Raw genomic sequence first — 369 nt, 5'->3', positions numbered from 1 at the left:
GGAGAACTCGGGCGCGGACTCTCGCCGCGTCCTCCCAGCAGCAGAGCCGGCGGCGCTGCCCGCCTAACGCGCAGCCTCAGGAGCCCCGGAACCCTCCGTCTGCGACCACGTTTCAGGACGGACGCGCTAGGAAAGGACTGGCCCTGCCGCTCCCGGAGGGAAGGTTTAAAGAACCCAGCTCGGGCCCCGGGAGACGTTGGAGCCACCTGGGTGGTGTCCGTCCGGTTCCCGATTTGGAGCCTCAGGACACTCTCCTCCCCACCCCCCCGACGCGATTTACGTTTTTAAACACACCTGTTGACGGAAACGCCAGGCTGGAGCAAACGGAGCGGGAGCGGCGGCGGGGGTTTTTTTTTCCCCTAAAGAGGT

General features: G+C 65.3%; 1 protein-coding gene across 1 annotated transcript in view; it reads right to left on the bottom strand.

Moving 5' to 3' along the window:
- PTPN21 (protein tyrosine phosphatase non-receptor type 21) overlaps nucleotides 1–353 on the bottom strand; it is a 73,465-nt gene extending 73,112 nt beyond the window's left edge. The window contains exon 1 of the mRNA XM_077780841.1: nucleotides 295–353. The gene's annotated coding sequence lies outside the window, so the exon portion shown is untranslated. The remainder of the gene's footprint in view (nucleotides 1–294) is intronic.
- Nucleotides 354–369: the final 16 nt, after the last annotated feature.

This window comes from Crocuta crocuta, unplaced genomic scaffold, assembly GCF_008692635.1.
Source record: "Crocuta crocuta isolate KB4526 unplaced genomic scaffold, BGI_CrCroc_1.0 scaffold299, whole genome shotgun sequence".
Taxonomy (NCBI): Eukaryota; Metazoa; Chordata; class Mammalia; order Carnivora; family Hyaenidae; genus Crocuta; species Crocuta crocuta.
The sequence above is the reverse complement of the archived record's forward strand: the minus strand, read 5'-3'. Positions and strand labels throughout refer to the sequence as shown.